General features: G+C 35.3%; 1 long non-coding RNA gene across 2 annotated transcripts in view; it reads right to left on the reverse strand.

Annotated features, from left to right (window-relative positions):
- The window catches only part of LOC147584247 (uncharacterized), a 312,889-nt gene that overhangs the window by 112,585 nt on the left and 187,556 nt on the right, over positions 1-12,748 (reverse strand). The window contains exon 6 of one of the 2 annotated variants that reach the window (XR_015245316.1): positions 8,758-10,259. The exons of the other annotated variant lie outside the window; for it this stretch is intronic. This is a non-coding gene — a long non-coding RNA (uncharacterized LOC147584247). Of the gene's footprint in view, positions 1-8,757; positions 10,260-12,748 lie in introns of those variants that run through there. 2 annotated transcript variants of the gene reach the window in all.

A 12,748-nucleotide genomic window follows, 5' to 3' on the forward strand; every position in this document is an offset into this window, starting at 1 on the left:
TCCCTTCCCTTATATTCATCTGTTTTGTATGTTAAATTCCACATATGAGTGAAGTCATATGATATTGGTCTTTCTCGGACTAATTTCTCTTAGCATAATACATTCTACTTCCATTGGTGCAACGGGCAAGATTTCATTATTTTTGATTGACAAGTAATACTCCAACATATATATATATATATATATATATATATATATATATATATGCCACTTCTTCTTTATCCATTCATCTGTCAATGGACATTTGGACTCTTTCCATACTTTGGCTATGGTCAGTAGCACTGCTATAAACACTGGAGTGCATGTAACCCTTCGAAACAGCACACCTGTATCTTCTGGATAAATACCTAGTAGTGCAATTTCTGGGTCATAAGGTAGTTCTACCTTTAATTTTTTGAGGAACCTCCATATTGCTTTCCAGAGTGGCTGCATCAGTTTGCATTCCCACCAGCAGTGCAAAAGGGTTCTTCTTTCTCTGCATCCTTGCCAACATCTGCTGTTGTCTGAGTTGTTCATTTTAGCCATTCTGAATGGTGTAAGGTGGTATCTCACTGTAGTTTTGATTTGTATATCCATAATAATGAGTGATGTTCAGCATTTTTTCATGTGTCTGTTAGCCATCTGGATGTCTTCTTTGGAAAAGTGTCTTTTCATATCTTTTGCCTATTTCTTCACTGGATTATTTGCTTTTTTGGGTGTTGAGTTTGATAAGTTCTTTATAGATTTTGGATACTAAACCTTTATCTGATATGTCATCTGCAAACTTCATCTCCTTTTCTGTCAGTTGCCTTTTAGTTTTGCTGATTGTTTCCTTTGCTATGCAGAAGCTTTTTATCTTGATGTGGTCCCAAGAGTTCAGTTTTGCTTTTGTTTCCATTGCCTCTGGAGACATATTGAGTAAGAAATTGCTGTACCTTTGGCCAAAGAGGTTTTCTCCTGCTTTCTTCTCTAGGATGTTGATGGCTTCCTATCTTATATTTAGGTCTTTCGTCCATTTAGAGTTTATTTTTGTATATGGTGTAAGAAAGTGGTCCATGTTTAATTTTCCTGCATGACGCTATCCAGTTTTCCTAAAACCATTTGCTGAAGAGACTGTCTTCATTCCATTGTTTATTCTTTCCTGCTTTGTCAAAGATTAGTTGGCCATACATTTGTGGGTCCATTTCTGGGCTCTCTATTCTGTTCCATTGATCTCAGTGTCTGTTTTTATGCCAGTACCATACTGTCTTCATGAATATTGCATTGTAATACAACTTGAAGTGCAGGATTGTGATGTCTCCAGCTTTGGTACTCCTTTCCAGGATTGCTTTGGCTATTTAGAGTATTTTCAGGTTCCCTACAAGTGTTAGTATTGTTTGTTCTAGTTCTGTGAAGAATGCTGGTGTTATTTTGATAGGGATTGTAGTGAATATGCAAATTTCTTTGGGTAGTATCAACATTTTAACAATATTTATTCTTCCAATCCATGAGCATGGAATGTTTTTCCATTTTTTTGTGTCTTCTTTAATTTCTTTCATAAGCTTTCTATAGTTTCCCATGTACATATTTTTTAGCTCTTTGGTTAGGATTATTCTGAGGTATTTCAAGATTTTTGGTGCAATTGTAAATGGGATCAATTCCCTGATTTCTCTTTCTGTTGCTTCATTATTGGTGTATAGAAATGCAACCAATATCTATGCATTGATTTTATATCCTGCAATTTTGCTGAATTCCTGGATCAGTTCTAGCAGTTTTTTGGTGGAATCTTTTGGGTTTTTCATATAGAGTATCATGTTATCTGAGAAAAGTGAAAGTTTGACATCCCCCTTGCTGATTTAGATGGCTTTTATTTCCTTGTGTTGTCTGACTGCTGAGGCTAGGACTTCCAATACAATGTTGAATAGCAGTGTCTAGCATGGACATTCCTGTCTTGCTCCTGACCTTAGGGGGAAAGCTCTCAGTTTTTCCCCATTGAGGATGATGTTAGCAGTGTGTCTCTCATATATGGCTTTTACGATCTTGAAGTATGATCCTTCTATCCCTACTTTCGTGAGGTTTTTATCAAGAAAGGATGCTATATTTTGTCAAAAGCTTTCTCTGCATCTGTTGAAAGTATCATGTAGTTCTTATCCTTTCTTTTATTATTGTGATGTATCACATTGATTGATTTGCAGATATTGAACCAGCCCTGCATCCCAGGTATAAATCCCACTTGATCATGGTGAATAATTCTTTAATGTATTGTTGGATCCGGTTAGCTAGTGTCTTGTTGAGAATTTTTGCATCCATATTCATCAGGTAAATTGTCTGTAGTTCTTTTTCCTGGGGTCTTTAGTTTTGAAATCAAGGTAATACTGGAATCATAGCATGCATTTGGAAATTTACCTTCTATGTCTATTTTTTTTTTTTTTTTTTTTGGAACAGCTTCAAAAGAATAGGTGTTAATTCTTCTTTAAATACTTGGTAGAATTCCCTGGAAACTGTCTCAACTTGGACTCTTGTTTTGGGGAATTTTTGATTATTAATTCAAATTTCTTTACTTGTTATGGGTCTGTTCAAATTTTCTATTTCTTCCTGTTTTACTTTTGGCAGTTTATATGTTTCTAGGAATTTGTCCATTTTTTCCAGATTGCCCAATTTATTGGCATATAATTGCTCATAATATTTTCTTATTATTGTTTGTATTTTTGCCGGGTTGGTTGTGATCTCCTTCTCTTTCATTCGTGATTTTATTTATTTGGGTCTTAACTTTTTTTTTTTTTTTTTTTTTTTTTTGATAAAACTGGCTAGGGGTTTACCAATTTTGTTAATTCTTTCAAAGAACCAGCTCCTGGTTACATTGATATGTTTTACTGTTTCTTTGGTTTCTATTGCATTGATTTCTGTTCTAATCTTTACTATTTCCCATTTTCTGCTGGTTTTTCGGTTTTATTTACTTTTTTTTTCCCTAGCTGTTTATGGTATAAGGTTAGGCTGTGTATCTGAGACCTTTCTTCCTTCTTAAGGAAGACTTGGATTGATATATATTTCCCTTTTATGACCACCTTTGCTGCATCCCACAGGTTTTGGGCTGTGGTGTTATCATTTTCATTGGCTTCCATGTACTTTTCAAATTCCTCTTTAACTTCTTTGTTAGCCCATTCATTCTTTAGTAGGATGTTCCTTAGTTGCCAAGTATTTTTTATCTCTCCCAATTTTTTATTGTGGTTGATTTTGAGTTTCTTAGTATTGAGGTCTGAAAATATGCACGGTATGATCTCGATATTTTTGTAGCTGTTGAGGGCTGATTTGTGTCTCAGTATGTGATCTCTTCTGGAGAATGTCCCATGTGCACTGGAGAAGAATGTATATTCTGCTGCGTTAGGATGAAATGTTCTGAATGTATCTGTTAAGTCCATCTGGCCCAGTGTGTCATTCAAAGCCATTGTTACCTTGTTGATTTTCTATTTAGATGATCTGTCCATTGTTGTAACCGGCGTATTAAAGCCCCCTACTATTATGGTATTATTGTCAATGAGTTTCTTTATGTTTGTGATTAGCTGATTTATATATTTGGGTAATTTCAGGTTGAGGGCATAAATGTTTACAATTGTTAGGTCTTCTTGGTGGATAGACCTCTTAATTATGATATAATGCCCATCTTCATCTCTTGTTACAGTCTTTATTTTAAAATATAGATTGTCTGATATAAGTATGGCTACTCTGGCTTTCTTTTGGTGACCATTAACATGATAGATGGTTCACCATGCCCTTACTTTCAATTTGAAAAGTGTTTTTAGGTCTAAAATGGGTCTCTTGTAAATAGCATATAGATGTATCATGTTTTCTTATCCATTCTCCAATCCCTTTTGATTGGAGCATTTAGTCCATTGACATTTAGAGTGAATACTGAAAGATATGAATTTATTGCCATTGTGTTGCCTGGGGAGTTGGAGTAACTGGTGGTGTTATCTGGTCCCTTCTAGTTTTTGCAGCTTTTGGTATTTTTGTTTGTTTCACCTTTTCTCCCCTCAGAGAGTCCCCCTTAAAATTTCTTGCAGGGCTGGTTTAGTGGTCACAAACTCTTTTGGTTTTTGTTTGTCTGGGAAACTCTTTATCTCTCCTCCTATTTTGAATGACAGTCTTGCTGGATAAAGAATTCTTTGCTGCATATTTTTTTCTGATTCAGCACATTGAATATATCTTGCCTCTCCTTCCTGGCCTGACAAGTTTCTGTGGATAGGTCTGTTGCACACCTGATCTATCTTCCACTGTAGGGTAGGGACTTTTTTCCCTTGTTGCTTTCATAACTCTTTCTTTGTCTGTGTATTTTGTGAATTTGACTATGAAATGCCTTGCTGATGGTCGGTTTTTGTTGAATATAATGGGAGTTCTCTTTGCTTCCTGGATTTTAAAGTCTATGTCTTTCCTCAGGTTAGGAAAGTTTTCTACCATGATTTGTTCACATAAACATTTTACCCCTTTTTCTCTTTATTCATCATCTGGGACCCCTATGATTCTGATGTTATTCCTTTTAATGTGTCACTGAGTTCTCTATTTCTTATATCATGTTCTTTTCCCTTAGTTTCCTTCTTTTGTCCTGTTTCATTACTCTCCATAATTTTGTCTTCTATGTCATTGATTCGCTGCTCTGCTTCATCCATTCTTGCCGCCATGGCATCCATTCAAGATTGCATATCAGTTATAGCATGTTTAATTTAGTCCTGACTAGATTTTACTTCTTTTATATCCACAGAAAGGGATCCTATACTTTTTTCAACCCCAGCTAGCATTCTTATTACCTTCATTCAATATTATTTTTCAGACATCTTGCTTATATCTGTGTTGATTAAGTCATTTCTTCCTTTTCTTTCTTTTGGGGTGAATTCCTTTGTTTTGTCATTTGGAGGAAGAAAAAAAATTAATAAAATAAAATTTTAAACCAAAAAAAATTAAAAACAACACACAAAAAGTCAAATAAAATAAGCTAAATCCGAGGTGTATTTTGGTCTGGGTGTTGAAAGAAGCTTGACAGAAGGGAGAATTAAGGAAAAGAAAAGAAAAGAAAAGAGAAAGAAAAAAGTTAGAAAACCTTAAATTTTTTTAAATGTAGACAATAAGATAGAATAAAATGAAAAAAGTAAAATAGAATAAAAATGTATAAAAAATAAAATATATAGTAAAAACAAAACTATTTTGTTTATAAAAACTGAAAATAAAATATTTTTTTATTTCTGTATCCAAGAATAAACAAAAAAAAAAAAAAAAAGAAAAAGAAAAAAAATGAATAGATGGACCAGAAAACCGAATGAAATACAAATTAAATTACATCCATTTTCACCTATAAGTCAAACTATAAAGCAGTTTATAGTCTGTATACTAAGCAGGGGGAGAGACTTCTGTTGGCCTTTTAGGGCTTGGTTGGTGCAGTTGGATGGGGCTTGGTATAAGGACTCTGTTCTCCACTAGGTGGTGCTGCTTAGCTTATTTGTGTGGATATGTGTGGCGCACATTTGCATGTATGTGCAAGCACTGGAGAGATGAAAATGGTGTTATACAGTTTCCCAGTCTATAGGATCAGAACTCTGTGCTCTCACCAACCAGCAGTCAGCTACCCCTCATTTCTCACTTTAATTTCACACTTTTTAAACTTAATAGAAAATTTTTTTGGTGTAGTATATGGTATATTCTGGAGAATATTCCATGTGCATTTGAAAAGAAAGTATATTCCACTATTGTTTTGGTGGGCTGTTTTATACATGTCTGTTAAGTCTGGTGGATTACAGCATTGTTCAATTATCTGTTTCGTGTGTGTGTGTGTGTGTGTGTGTGTGTGTGATGTTGCTTTCTTTCTCTCCCCCACCTTTACTGAGATATAATTTACATTAAAAATTATATAAGTTTAAGATGTACAAGATGTTGATTTGAAACACTTACATATTGTAAAATAATTACCACCATAGTGTTAGCTTACACATCCGTCACCTCACATAATTAAAATTTCTTTTTTATGGTGAAAACATTTAATATCTACTCTCATAGAAACTTTCAGGTATATTACACAGTATTATTAACTATAATTACTATGCTGTTCATTAGATTCTCAGAACTTATTCATCTTGTAACTGGAAGTTTGTATTATTTGGCCAATATCTCCCTATTTCCTCTACCCCCAATCCCTGCTAACCACCACTGTAATTTCTGTTACTATGAGTTTGGATTTTTTTTTTTTTTAATTTTTTTTTTCAACGTTTATTTATTTTTTTGGGGGGACAGAGAGAGACAGAGCATGAACGGGGGAGGGGCAGAGAGAGAGGGAGACACAGAATCGGAAACAGGCTCCAGGCTCTGAGCCATCAGCCCAGAGCCCGACGCGGGGCTTGAACTCACGGACCGCGAGATCGTGACCTGGCCGAAGTCGGACGCCTAACCGACTGCGCCACCCAGGCACCCCGAGTTTGGATTTTTTAGATTCTGCATATTAATGTTATAATGTAATATTTGTATCTTTTGCCCCATGAATCTGCTGTTTGTTAGTTAACTTTGTAGTATTTTTGAGCAATGCCTACCACTTTTCCAGTCTGATTTCTAAGTTATACAAAACAGGCAAACACCTTGTGTCAGTCCTTCAGGTATCTCCCAGAGGAGTCAGAACCGATTTACACAGTAATTTGTGAATAAGGTCTGCTGTGCTCTATCTAGAACTGGAGACCAAGGCTCCACATTGGGAATATCGGCTGCTGCCACTTTAAGACTGCTGCTGAATCATGGAGGTGCTATGGTAAAGGCAAGTAAAACTACCACAAGGCTTTCTTGACATTTTCAACTTGCATGTTTCTTGATTCAGTTTCACTTAGTTGATGTAAACCTTTGACTATTTTCCAGAGGTTTGACAACATGATTTTGACAGTTTATGCTTGTGTTTTAAAATTTAATTTAATTTTATTATTTTTTTGATTTGATTTTGAGGTGGGGACGGGCAGAAAGAGAGGGAGAGAGAGAATCTTAATTTTTTTTTAACGTTTATTCATTTTTGAGAGGCAGAGCACAAGTGGGGGTGTGGCAGAGAGAAAGGGAGACACAGAATCCGAAGCAGGTTCCAGGCTCTAAGTTGTCAGCACAGAGCCAGATGTGGGGCTTGAACTCATGAACCACGAGACCATGACCTGAACTAAAGTCAGATGCTTAACAGACTGAGCCACCCAGGCACCCAGGGAGAGAGACAATCTTAAGCAGGCTCCATGCCCAGCCTGACCTGGGGCTTGATCTCATGACTGTGAGATCATGACTTGAGCCAAAATCAACAGTCAGACACTTAAGCAACTGAACCACCCAGGTGCCCCTATGCCTTTTTTTATTTTTTTGATGATTCTGTGAATGTATGAGAGCTTACAGCTGCCTATACCACTATTTTGCTGACATTACTCTAAGACATCACCAGATATATTTTAAAAATGACATTTTTCATATATCCCAGGCCTAATAAAAATCTCATGGGTGAAGTTCCAGTGTCAAATGAGGCCATCCTGCAGTACTTTATGGCACAAAGACTATGACGACTCAGTGGTCAGAAGAATTAAAAATCTACATGATCTCACTATGACCTGGGGTGGCTTCTGAAAGAAATGAGGCCTTAGCAAATCCTTGGAGGTTGAGGAGCATGTAGACAGTTGATAGAGAATGGGGGTGGTTTTGAGGGAAGACCCTGTTTTAGATAGCATTCTTGGCAATATGCATTGAATTCCGTAGAGATAGCAAACTGATTAATCTGCCTGTGGAAGAACATTTATTTATGGGAAAATATATAATAAAATAAATAAATCTAATGTATATATAACCTGTGCTTCAGCAGCATGATTTCAAAACCCTAGACTTTTACAGCTGTTTCACTTCACCTACAACTCCTGAGCTAGAGGGTAAAATAATATCAAATGGGGTTCAAATTTGCAAGTTTACAGACTCTGACATTTAGGTGATTCAATGATTCTATGATTCTACAGTTTCCTTTTTTCTGTATAATAACCAGTGTTGCTATCATCTTCAATCTTCTTATAATTTGTATGTCATTTGCCTTTAAATTCTTCACCTTGCCTTGCTGTTAAGAACTAATTTAAAATGCATTATACTTATAAATGCATGAAATTTATAAAGGAAAAAAATATTTTTCCTTTATAAACAAGTCAAATTATGAATTTTAGAAATAATCATATATTATTCCACAGATAGTGTAAAGTCACTTTCAGTAAGATATTCACTACATGAAAGTATAGATAGACCTTGAAAATAATACAAAATAAGATGATAATATAAAGATGGGAAAGAAATGTTCAGTAGTTTGTAACCTGAAAATTGGAACCAAAGGCCAAAGAATGTTCACATCTTACATAATTGTTCCATATTTTCCTTCAACAAACTGCATTTGGCTAATGCAGAACTAAATGGTATGTCAGAATTGGGTCTAGAATTGAGTTCTCCTTGTTGATAATACTATGTTAGCAGATTTAAGCTGAGGACAGAAATGAATTTATGCAGAAGGGTATATTATCAATATGATAATTATCTTTTTACTTGACTTATTAAAATGTCTTGTTTTTTCGATCGGTATATGTTTTCTAGGGCTTCCATAACAAAAAGTTACTGGAGACCAGGTGGCATGAACAACAGAAATACTTTTTTTCACAGTTCTGGATGGTAGAAGTCTGAGATCCAGCTGTCATCTGAGACCACTCTTCCCAGCATGTAGATGGCCATCTTCTCTGCATATTCACATGGTCTTCATGGTCTTCCCTCTGTATGGGTCTGTGTTCTAATTTCCACTTCTTATGAGGACACTAGCCATCTTGGATCAGGGCCATCCTACTGACCTCATTGTAACTTTATCATCTCTATAGATTCTGTCTCCAAATATAGTCAAATTCTCAGATACTGCAGGTTAGAACTTCAAAATATGAAGTTTGGGGGCAGACAATTCAGCCTATAGTATAATCTTTCTGTCAAACACACACTGTTCACTTGTTTTAGGAAGAATTGTGAAAAATGGTTCATGGGACATAATTTCTTCCAAATTCATGCAATTATTTTGGTTGAGTTGACGGTTAGCCCTGGGATCTCTACTTCTCATTATAAAGACAAAAGTAACTCAGGATATATAAGATGTTTTGCCTCCAAACTCATACTAATCACAATTTCATTGACCTACACAATAAGAGATTAAAACATTTTCATGATTTACTATATTATTACCATTTTGAATTACAAGTTAAATATCTTTTGTGACTTCTCTCCTAAGTATGATAATCTTGAGACACTACATTATCTTCTTAAGATTTTGGTTTATAAATATGCTAATGTTAGTATATTTTTCAGCAATATATTATTGTTTTTAGTATAAATTCAGACCATGTTAATGCAAGATGTTTGGATGAATAAGTTGTGAAATTGATCACTATCATGAGCTATGTTCACATATAATGGACTTTGGGAGAAAATGCCACTTTACTTCACTGAATTAATTTCTGTTAATAGGGTTTGAAAAACATGGATAATTCCAAGGTACAGTAGCTTAATGATATTGTACAACCTAAGGGTGAAAAACAGGCTAATGTTTACTCATTCATCAGTAAAAGAAATATTATTTTGACTCTTGCTTGAGTAGCCTCCAGTATCTTGCAGTATACTCCAATATCCAGTATATTCCCCACAAACAGATATTTTTTAAATGCTTAGTATGTAAATATAATGATTAAACATCGTTGACTAATTGACTATATAAATTAGTATGGGCTTGTATTAATTTTCTTTCTTTATTGAATAAAAGATTTGAATTAAAGGAAATAAAATATTACTAATTCATTCATTTCAGAGTCCCCTGAATACAAAAAAAAAATAAAATGTATTTTTCAAAATATGTTTTTGGTATTGCCAGGTGTTTTGAAGAGTCAGATAATGAAAATGCTATTAAACATCTCATTGAAAACTATTTGTTAAACTTTGAGAGTTTAAATATGAATTTTTCTAAAATCTAAATATATTTTTGATATCTCCATGTATTATTTCAGTTTGTTTGTTGTGTTCTTCCCTGCCTCCACCATGCCCCCTTAACTCCAAAATTTTAATTTCAGAACCTGGCAGGAAATGACTGAGATATTCCAGCTGAGACTCAAGTTGTTATCCCACAGATCTTTCTTCTTCTTCACCCTCCATTCTGTTTTTCAGGGGTGCAGACCCCTTCAGGCTGTTTCCCAGGCTCTGGTGCCATGTGCTTCTGAGTGGTTTTGGCTAATGGGGAACATTGCAGAAGGCTGGGAAGGGAAAGGAAAAGAGAGGAAGGTGGGTATTTTATTGGAGATGGCTGTCTAGGGCAGCATCTCTGGTACAGCTCCATCCTGTTCTGTGCTTCCCTTCTCTGGACAGGCCTTCATTGGTTCTGCCTTCCATCTATAAATTTAACTCCTGAGACTCTCTATCCCTCCATTCCAGCTAGCTAATGGCTTCCTTCTGGTACTAATTTCTGGGTCAATTCCCTGCTCTCTATCTGGCACTCGGGTCTTCCACCACTCACGCAGCCAGTTTTCTATGTTCACTTTTCTCCGTTTTAAACACTTGAAATTGTTTCTGTTTTCTTATTTAGACTCTGTTATTCTGTACCTAAGAAAATGAAGTATTTTTGTAGAAATGGTAAAAGTAATTATTTTCTATTCCTTTTGTATTTATGTATTCAGAAATAATATTTTGTGCTTAACCCCATCATTTCAATATGATAAAATTTATAATTTCTTGTTAGGATTTTTGTTTTTTAAAGCCCACATCTAACTTTTATATTTTCCTCTACTAGACTTCATAGTTTTCTATGAAGTTTATTCAAAGGCACTATAGTATTTTTTTATTTGGGGAAAACAAGAAAATTTTAGTATAGATATTGCAAAAAGTCAGTTCCCTTGTATTATTTTTAAAAAGGAGGGGCACTTAGGTGGCTCAGTTGGTTGTCAGACTTTGGCTCAGGTCATGATCTTGTGCTTTGTGAGCCCCACAGAGGGCTCACTGGCAGAGCCCGCTTAGAATCCTCTGTCCTCCTCGCTCTCTGCCCTTCCCCCACTTGCATTTTTTCTCTCTCTGTCTGTCTCAAAAATAAATAAAACATTAAAAAAAAAAAGGAAAAGTGGGACTGGAGTTTGGAAATGGAGGTAAAGGGTTTAAAGTAGAGGTTGTTCCAGTAAGACATGAAATGAGACAGAAGATAACAAAAATTAAATTAAAACCTTTAAGCTTACACTTCTGGTTGGCCTAGGAGAGAAAAGTTGAGAAATACTTAAAGAGGATTGTGTGGTAGGAAATAGGAGTTAACAATTAAATGACATAAAATCAGGTCTATAGTAAATATTTGGATAGAGGATGCAATCAAAGGGACAAAAATACTTCTGTTAAACTGTTAGTTTGGTGCTCAATATTAACTCCTCCTCTCCCATTTTCCTGTACAAAATCTTGATTATATTTATCCGTGCAAAGTGCCCAACTAAATAACTACTTTTCCAGACTTCCTTTGGGTTAGAATTGTCTATCTAACCAACTTCAACCCAGTAAGAAGTATGAAAAAGTTGCATGTGGAATTCTTTCTTTTTTTATTAAAGGCCAGGTGACAACTGGTGTCAATACCTGCCTCCTTTCTTGCTGCTTTAAAAATAGACATGATGTTCGAACCTAGAGCACCAGTTTTGCACTGTGAGGTATCCAGTATGAGAAGGTTATCCCTCTAAGGGATATGGCAGGTTGGCTATGTGGAAGAACAGTAAAATACTGGGTCCCTCGTAGCATTTTTGAAAAGCTGAATAAAACGCCTCAATTCCTTACTCCAAGGAGTTTTTGATCCTGTGAGAATAAATAATACTTGTTTGTTTAAGCCACCATCAATTAAGTTTTTCTGTTTCTTACAGTGGAATGTACTCCTAACAAACAGAACACTTCATTGTTCATATTATTAAGAACACAGTAAAATAAAGAACACAATATATTTTTCTCATACAGTCAGCAGGAGGTTGTTAGTATTTTCAGGGCCAATGTGTCTGTGATTAACTTGGCCTTCCCCCCAGATGCAAGATGTCTGCTGCAGCTCCAGTCACTACAGAAGCAGTCAGATCCAGAGGAAGAAATACATGCAGAGAAGGGTGCTAGTGTGTTTTATATTTTTTCTAAGAAAAGTAAAAGATTATGATGACTACCACTGCTTTTATTTGTTCTTATTGGGTAAAATCATGCCTCAAATCCACACTTTAATGGGGAAAGTGAGAAATCAGGGTGTGATCACCATGACTGCTTTGCATTTTGCCGCACTAAACTAAATCAAGATTCTATTTTCAAGAATGAAGTAGAGATGGATAGTGTTAAGATAGATAAAAGTGTCTGCAAAAAATATTTAACAAGCAAAGGAAAGCTCGTCACTTTTACTTTCTTTACAACATTGACAGATAAGAAATAAACAACTGTCAAGTCTACTCTAATATGCTAAAGCAGACGTTGCAAACAATATCAATGAGAGTAAAGGAAGGGGAAACAGAATAATACTTGAACACATCAACAAGATATTTGTTAAAAATAAAGAGAACAAAGTGTAAATATAGTGTATTGTATATGGTTTCACTTAAATGCTTTTTAAAAAAAATGTTGTATTTATTTATTTTGAGAGAGCATGAGCAGGGGAAGGGCAGAGAGAGGGAGAGAGAGAATCCCAGGCAGGTTCCATGACATTAGCGTGAAGCCCAACACAAGATTCAAACTCATTAACTATGAGATGATG

The sequence above is a fragment of the Puma concolor genome, chromosome A1, assembly GCF_028749965.1.
Source record: "Puma concolor isolate L17-30 chromosome A1, mPumCon1.1.hap2, whole genome shotgun sequence".
NCBI classification, from domain to species: domain Eukaryota; kingdom Metazoa; phylum Chordata; class Mammalia; order Carnivora; family Felidae; genus Puma; species Puma concolor.